Here is an 8,459-nt window from a genome sequence, read left to right on the forward strand (position 1 = left end):
GACGGCCAAGTCCTCCACAGTAACAGCTTGCTTGAGCCTCACACCTTGGGCCACCATGTAAATGAACTGAATTCTTTCTTAGCTCAGTTTGAGAGCAGTGAACCAGCAGAGGCCATTTTTAACACTGGAATTGGGCCCACTGGTGTCTCTCCCTTGACCAACTCAGTCCTGTATTCTGTAACATGTTTCAGAAGTCACTTCCCACTCTTACAGGTCTAGGTTTGTGGAAAATAAGTGTTCTCCTGATTTTATTACTGTTTTATTCATTCATAATAATTTCGTACACTTAGATACACTTTTCTGGACACTTCACTCAAAGCAGGGTAAGCACCCCCTACTGCTCCTACTAACACCTCTCCTCTCAGCTGCGATTCTGCCCTGGAGGTAAAATGCTCGTCAGTTATGAAAAGACATGCCCCCTGCTGGGAAGATATTGAAGTGGTCACTGAAATAACATAAATAAAAAATCTTATTTTGTAGCACTGTATGTCATCCTCTGTTGGCGTTTTTGTTATAGTGCACAAAGACTGAGTATTTTATGTTGTATTTCTATCACATTGCAAATTAATTAAAGCCCATCAGACTGAGTCTTTTCTCTTTATAAACTACATGTATAAGCTCATTTATGAGTTGAGCAAACTACCCGTTAAGCATCTCCAATCCTGGTCCTGAAGGGCCAGTGTACCTGCGGGTTTTCAGGTGTCTTCAGAAATGGGAGCTGTTCAACTACTGATGAGCTCATTTATGTTAAGAGTCGATCTGGGATAAAACCTGCAGATACACTGACCTTCAGGAACCAGGATTAGTAACCACTGCTACACTGCTACATCATCTTGTCAGGGTTGTGAATGATTTACTGGCTGCATCTGACTCAGGGGCTCTCAGTATTCTTATGCACCTTGATATTAGTGGCCCCTTTAAACACAGTATCATTCATTGTTTCTCAAATGCTTGCAGACATTCATGTCTATTAGTTGTGCTGTTTTTAACTGGTTCCTCTTACATTTGACGGGCAGGCAGCATTTTGTTTCTCATGGTCCTAATAAATCCCTCATGGCCCCAGTCAATCGAGGTGTGCCTCACGGTTCAGTCTTGGGCCCATTGCTCTTCATTATCTGTATGCCCCTTCCCACTCAGATCATACGCAAATATGGTCTTCAGATTCATTGTTAGGCAGAAGATACGTTTTGCAGATTTACATTTAAACCTCTTCCACCTCTGATCTTTCACCTTCATCGCTTATCTCTTGACTATATAGCATGAAGCTCTTGCTGACATCAAATTCCTTGAAACTACTGTAAATAGTGACAAAACAGAAATTTAACTGGTTTGCAGCAAATGTCAGCTGGGAACACTTTGGGGAGCTTCACAGTAATGGTGGATGGCTTCTCCATGAAGGCATCAGATAGAGGCAGAAATCTGAAAGTCACACTTAATCCTCTCCTTTCTTTTGAGCACCATGTGAAAAACTTGATTCAAGATCTATTTTTTCACCTGAGAAACGTTCCCATATTAGGCAATTTCAATCAATGTCTGATGCCGAGTGCATTCATTGCTAACATCGAGGTCTGGTTTCTGCAGCTCCGTGCTCTATACCACCCCTAATATTCGTCTCAGTAAGTTACAATATGTGCACATTTCTGAGACTAGGACTTCTATCTCACACCAGAACAGGGCAGCGTATCCCTCCTACACTTAAAGCTATACATTGCATGAAGTCATATTCAATATAAGATCTTATTGACTTTTAATGCTCTAAGGAACCAAACAGAACTGTATTTGCTCCATTTCCATGGAATGCCCTACCTCACACTCTACAAGAGACAAGTTTTCTGAATCTGAAATCTTTTTAGTTTTATTTTCCTTTGTAAGAATTACATACAGTGTCCTTCCATTTTTAAAAGTGTTTTGTAAATAATTTCAGTATTTTGTGTCATAAAACATTCATGAATCAAAACTGGAACATTATGGCTTCTCAGTAGGGCATGGGTAGATTGTAAATGTAACTAAAACATTTTGTATTTTAATTGAAATTGGAACAGTTTGATGTAAACATGCTGTACAAACAGCATAATCAACTACTCCTACTGTGAGGCATGGCGGAGACAGGATTGTCACTGTTCTGCTTCTCATTGCTGCTCAGCAAGCACTGGGTGTGTTGTCAAATAGAGGGCAAAATGGATGAAGCAAAATCCAGGAAAGTAGCAGAGAAATAATCTCAGTTCAAAGCAACACTGGAATGGCATCAGATGAAGAAGTGCAGATCCTTCTGTACACATGTGCACCATTACAACAGAGACTTGCAGCTGTAATTGCTAGGAAAGGAGCTCCTAGCTATCTGAATATGTACAGTCTATATTTTTTTCATTCGTATGAGCTTAACATGCAGAGGTAACATAGTTATATTGTCACAGTCAGGTGCCTCAGCCAGTCGCGGCTGGCATCATCCGAATCGGTCAAGCTGCCGGGGCATCTGAAGCGAGGGCAGGAGTATAGGATGTGGTCGGCCTTCTGCTCCTTGCCATCGCGCGCATTCGCAAATTGGGTCATCAGTGAGACCCCACTTGTGTAGGGTGGCCCGGAAACGGCCACGTCCGGTTCTTAGTCGGTTCAGCTTGACCCAGGCTTGTCTGGGTAGGTCATTTCCAGCGGGTTTGTTAGATACTTTGTCAATAAATTGTTTCAGTCTGTGGTTGTTATTATTCCAAGCGTCTTGCCACTTTTTGTTAGCCCAGTTGGTGCCATTGTCGTTGTTTGCTTCTTTCATGAGGCGCCTCATTGTGTTAGAAGGTGAGTGCCGGTTTTCTAGTCGGAGGATCGCGGTGTTCCGGGTGCAGATGGCATCGTGCAGCAGAAGGTTGGAGTCCTCCGAGGCTTTCAGTGCAAGGTTGATGCAACTTGCCTCTCTGCAAAGATTAGGTGGACAGATGCCACTGAGAATCGGTAGCAATTCAGTGGGCGAAGGTCTAATGCACCCGGTGATAATGCGCATACGGTTGTTCAGGGCTGTGTCTACCTTCTTCGTGTGGCTGCTGTTGTGCCGGGCAGGAGAGCAGTACTCAGCTACCGAGAAGGCTAGAGAAAGCACAGAGGTGTGTTAGACGGTGAAATTTGCATCCCAGCTAGTGCCAGCTAGTCTTTGCAGGAGGTTGTTCCTTGCTTGGATTTTTGCTGCTGTTTGTTCGAGATGTTGCTTGAAGGTCAGTGAGCGGTCAAGGACAACTCCTAGATATTTCGGGCTTTTCTCAAATGGAATAGTTTTGTCTTTGCACTTGACGTTGATTGTTATGTTAGCAAGGCGATTGGCGAGGTGGAAAATGCTGCTCACTGTCTTGGTGATGCTAAGTTTTAACCTCCAGAAGTAGCAGTTCAGCTTGTTCAGGTCAATCGATAGTGTAGTTTCTATTGCTTTGATGTCTGTGGAGCAATGCATAATAGTGATGGCGTCTGCATCTATGTACTTTTTGGCAGCTGTACATGGCAGGTCAGCTGTGTAGATGTTAAACAGCATTGGCACCAGCACCAAGCCTTGTGGGACACCCTTCTTAAGGTAAAATTTCCTGGAGCTGTCATTGCCTAGTGTTAAGCTAAATGATCTTCTAGAGATTAGGTCTTGGATAAAAGGGACCATTTTCATGTTTGGGATGATTCGAAGCAGCTTGAGTACGAGTCCTTTATGCCAGACGGTGGCATAAGATACTCTTACGTCCACAAGAACAGCACCCGCTTTCTTTTTTCTTGGAGGCATTGTTCGATATCCTCGACCATACAGCAGACCTGGTCGGTTGTTGATCTTTTCGGCCTGAAACCTGCTCGTTCATTTAGAGCTGTGGGTCTATGATAGAGCTTATTCTGTTGTATATTAGCCTTTCCATAAGCTTGAAGGTGATGCGGAGGAGGCTGATTGGCCGGTAGCTTTTTGGGGCCTCAGGTGATTTGTTTGGTTTAAGAACAGCAATGACTTTTTCTGTTAATAATAATGGCTTACACTTATAGAGCGCTTTTCTGGACAGTCCACTCAAAGCGCTTTACAGGTAATGGGGACTCCCCTCCACCACCACCAATGTGCAGCATCCACCTGGATGATGCGACGGCAGCCATAGTGTGCCAGAACGCTCACCACACATCAGCAATCAGTGGGGAGGAGAGCAGAGTAATGAAGCCAATTCATAGAGGGGGATTGTTAGGAGGCCATGATTGATAAAGGCCAATGGGAAATTTGGCCAGGACGCCGGGGTACACCCCTACTCTTTTTGAGAAACGCCCTGGGATTTTGAATGACCACAGAGAGTCAGGACCTCAGTTTCACATCTCATCTGAAGGACGGCCCGTTTACAGTATAGTGTCCCCGTCACTACACTGGGGCATTAGGACCCACATGAGCCGCAGGGTGAGCGCCCCCTGCTGGCCCCACTAACCTCCGTTTTTCCCCAGGAGGTCTCCCATCCAGGTACTGACCAGGCTCACAGCTGCTTAGCTTCAGTGGGTTGCCAGTTCTGTTCTCCAGATCTTACACATTTTGTTTAGTAAAAGGCAACTGTTGAAAAATGCTAGTAACCATTCTAAGGCAAGTACAGAGAGATGGGTAAGCTGTTCAGGATGCAGGTGGTCAGGTCCTGGAGCTTTCCCTGTCTTGAGGGTGGAAGTTGCTGCAATCAGTTCAGGATGGGTGAAGCTGCTGTGACTGTTATCATCTGCTGAGTCAAGTCATCACCAACTGTCATGAATAATTTTGTTTAACTTTCCTGGCAAACCGCTTGTCTATGTGGCTTGGCTTGCCACTGTCAATAAGCACTTACCATGTACAGTATATAAAACATACAGAAACAATTTCTACTGTCAGAAAACGTAGAAGCACTAACTTGTTACCCTTAGTTCTTGAATTGTAGCAAAAGAGAAACATGAGCAGGAAGAAGCATGGAACAACACTGAGGCTTTCATTGGCACTTTTATTTGGCTCAGAAGACACTTCCACTGCTCTCCTCCCAGGACCAGGCCACACAGGCTGCTCAGACCTGGCACCTCTGGACTCGGCCATCTTTGCACACAACCCAGAGGATCCCTCGGTCATAGGACACATGCCTGGCCACACCAGCTGCCCTTAGAGCCCACCACCTCCTGCCAAAGGCGTTACAGGCATCAATACCAACCCTGCAAGGAAGAAGCACAGGGTTAGAGCAGCCCAGAATTAGAGAATCACGCACCCATGTGTTATCCCTTCCCCCAGTCACCCCCAGCTCACCTCTTGAAGACCACTCCATTCCTGTTCACCCCATACACACTGCCATCTGAGCCCACCTCCACCAGGGACAGGGAGCCCTGAATGGGGTACCACCTGTCGGAGCCTCTGCAGGAATCCCCACTCACATCCAGCTTGACAAAGATCTGGTCCAGCCTGTTCACTCCCCAGCAACCAAAAGGTCCACAGGAATAGTACTTGAGGGAGCCCACGACAGGAATCCAGGGGATGTTGCCCTGGCCAGCATACTGCAGCACAGGCCCGCTGTTCAGGCAGAAGATGGAATTGGCAGCATTGACACCAACCACAAACTTGTCTCCACCAGCATCAATCTGGATGAGGGAGCCTGCAGAGGAGAGCAAGAAATACAGCTGTTCTCAGCAGGGGGCAGTGCAGTGCTCATCCCTCAGTTACAAGGGAGTGAAATAGCTGCCTTCAGCCAGAAAACGCATTGACAGGTGGCCTGGCAGAGCCTGGTGGATTCATGGAGAAATCTGAAAGCTACTATTTCCAACCTCTCTAGATCAGCTGTAGCCTCACCTGGTTGCACTCAGATCCACCTTCCTCCAAGCCACTTGAACACAAGGCTTGCGAGACTCACACTCCAGAGTCCTGCTGACCCCACACTCACATGTTTCCCCTTCATGGCCAGAGAGCCCCAGCTGTTGCCCTGGTAGCTGACCAGGTTGTCTGCATTGTCGACTCCACACACCCTTCCAGCACCAGCATCTATCTGCTTCAGACTGCCAGGCACAGCCCGACACTGCAGGGCTCCAGCCACAGACACTGGGGAGGAGAGGACACCACTGGGTCAGGGACCACCAGCCAGATCAGGAAGAAGTAGCCTGGGCTCTTAGTGATCACACATAGGGGAATACTAACAAGGTCTTGCAGAACTTCTATAGTACATGGAAACATCTAAGGCATGGATTTAACACTCAGTCCAGGTATCTTTTAAGCAACATCTATACTCAAGACCCAACCAGATACACTGAAACCCATAACTATTAGCAGCATGCAATTACTACATCTCCATCTGTCCTTCCCCTACTACTTTTGCTTAAATCAGTATATCCAAACCTTACCTAGAAGGCATCCCACAAGCAAACACAACAAACACCCTCTCCCTTCCATGTTGATAAGTGATCCCACAAACCTCATGCATACTATTAGCCCCAGCAGTGGCCTTTATATAGTCAAGACTGCTGAGCTTCAGCTCCTACACACACCTGTCTAACCAGGTGTTAAATTGAACCATAACGAGCTGCTGATTGAATCACTCAAGTTTCAATTATAGAAGACATGAATTACATTCGTCCACAGAGCTCATCCTCAGGGTGTAGTAATCGTGGCGACAGAAAACGTTGTAATTGTTAAATGCAAAAAATAACTGAATTAGATAATTAGTTGTATCAAGACTTCCTCTGAAACATATTGCAAAGCTGAATATCTTGTTACAGACCTCTGCAGTCTTTGTCCTCAAACATTTTTTTCATCTGATTCAATTTTTCTGAGCACTCAGAGGATAATACCTGGGCCCTGATTTGAAATCTTCCAGATCCTGTCTTGTTTTCTCAATTAATCTGATACAAGTAAGGGATAAATGATAACTAACATTTATGAAAGCACCAGTTCCTGCATTCAGAATGGGGAATTAATGATATTGTAGCTCTTACAGCTCCTAATTCACGAGTGACCATTTAGACAGCACAGTGGTGTGGATTGAGGACTGCTGCCTCACAGTTCCTGGGGTTGATGTCCAGCTGGATTTCCTGCTGTGTGGAGCTTGCATGTCTTCCATGTGGATTTTCTCTGTGGGACCAGATTGCTCCCACTTTAGAAAGGCTTGTGTGTGAATTCCATAAATCCTCCCCTTGTGCTTGTGTTCACAGCCGCTGGTCGTTTCTTGACTGCAGATTGGAGGGTGTTTGTCTGTGAGGATATTAAAGACAAGGTAGATGTCATTACTACATACATTTTTGTGTTGAAATGTGATTCCATCTAAACAGATACAAAGGAAATGATATATAATGGAGGAAAGTGATTCAAAAGAAGACACAGAAAGAATTAAAACAGCTGAAGATACAAGATTTGAAGAAGGGGTTAACTGATTCCTTTCTGCGTGAGGACTGGACTTCTAAGTATCAGACTTGAGTTATGGCAGGAAAGGGGGATAACTGATAAGGATTCCAGATGCCAGCTAGGAAACCCCCCAGGGACGGAAAACTAACACTGACCATTTGGCCAAAGTCTGTAAACTGTCCAAACACCGTGACCTCCCCCCCTTTACCATAGTAATGAGCTATGTCAGAAGCGGCAGGAAAGGGCTATATAACCCGAAAGCTTTGTACCAGCACTTTGAACAATCCTTCGGTTTTGTTGTTCCTTGCAGGAACAAGACTTTGGTTCTACTGTTCCTTGCATGTGTAGTGAGTCATAGCCGTTCAGGGACGCCAAATATGTAATGTAGTGGCTCTCTGAAGGCACCAGTTCTGTAGGGTTTGGGCATTTACTGAGACAATTATTAATTGTAGCAGTAAATCACAAAGTTGATTCTTTTGATGGCTTTAGAATCCAACCATGCGACATAACTCAAACAACGCACACACACAGGTACTAATACACGAGGATACATTTATTAATACATAGAATATCCATATAAACCTAACAGATCTTATCGAGAGGGTTATCAGAATACAAAAGGTATATATTCAATCAGTTACAAAGTGTTACACATATCAAGAGGACATACTTTCAGTATATCATTCATTTAGACCGTTTCATAAATGAACTTGGTTATAACTTCTACATTAGATACTCGAAACAAGTACATAACTCTTAGGAATTAAATTGATATCAACTGGTTGGGATAACAATTGAATTCTCGAGCTGTAATGCATTGAAGTTGAATACTCATCCAATTTCTGGGGATTCAGATCTCCTGCGGGCACAAAGAAACAGTTGCAGGCTTGTTGCTGTCCAAGCCGCGCTCTCTGGCTCGGTGCCAGGCTGTGCTGTGCGGCTTGGGACGGTGCGCTGCTGATGCTCACTGGCCTGCTAGTTAGTGTTGGCTTTAACTAGCAAAGTTTGCGCACAGGAGAAAAGATGACTGTGGGTCCCAGCAAGTCAGGAAGAGGACCGGTTCGTTCCTGATGAAGAGCTAGTTCTGAATAGTGATTCAGCTGTCCACAGTTCCGACCTGTTCACGAGGCCTGCTGCT

The 8,459-nt window shown here is 45.1% G+C and overlaps 1 long non-coding RNA gene across 1 annotated transcript; it reads right to left on the reverse strand.

Annotated features, from left to right (window-relative positions):
- Nucleotides 1-4,929: 4,929 nt before the first annotated feature.
- LOC148639826 (uncharacterized) lies at nt 4,930-6,431 on the reverse strand. The gene is made up of 4 exons (XR_015930586.1): nt 6,325-6,431; nt 5,780-6,025; nt 5,243-5,585; nt 4,930-5,151 (listed from the first exon to the last, which is right to left on the reverse strand). It is a non-coding gene; the product is annotated as an uncharacterized LOC148639826 (long non-coding RNA).
- Between the last annotated feature and the right edge of the window lie 2,028 nt (nt 6,432-8,459).

The sequence above is a fragment of the Lepisosteus platostomus genome, chromosome 26 (assembly GCF_059453375.1).
Source record: "Lepisosteus platostomus isolate fLepPlt1 chromosome 26, fLepPlt1.hap1, whole genome shotgun sequence".
NCBI lineage: Eukaryota > Metazoa > Chordata > Actinopteri > Semionotiformes > Lepisosteidae > Lepisosteus > Lepisosteus platostomus.